This window comes from Olea europaea, chromosome 8 (assembly GCF_002742605.1).
Source record: "Olea europaea var. sylvestris chromosome 8, O_europaea_v1, whole genome shotgun sequence".
NCBI lineage: Eukaryota > Viridiplantae > Streptophyta > Magnoliopsida > Lamiales > Oleaceae > Olea > Olea europaea.
The window spans coordinates 10,990,244-10,990,721 of record NC_036244.1 but is presented as its reverse complement, the minus strand read 5'-3'; positions in this window follow the sequence as shown (position 1 = coordinate 10,990,721).

Sequence of the window (478 nt, the reverse complement as noted above, 5' to 3'; positions counted from 1 at the left end):
TGCAGATTATTTGAGAAATGAATTTGAGATGAAAGATTTGGGGAAAACCAAATTTTGTCTTAGATTACAAATTGAACATTTTTCAGAGGGATTATTTGTTCATCAATCCACTTATACAGAAAAAATCTTGAAACACTAAAAAATCTTGAAACACTTTTATATGGATAATGCACATCCATTGCCATCACCTATGGTTGTTCGATCACTTGATGTGAAAAAAGATTCATTTCGTCCACTTGAAGATGGAGAAAAGATTCTTGGTCCTGAAGTACCATACCTTAGTGCAATTGGAGCATTAACTTGTCTTGCAAATTGCACTCGACCTGACATAGCTTTTTCTGTAAATCTCCTTGCAAGATATAGCTCTACACCAACTCAAAGGCATTGGAATGGTGTTAAACATATTTTTCGTTACCTAAAAGGTACTATTGATATGTGACTATTTTATTCTCAAAAGTGAGGATCTGCTTTAGTGGGA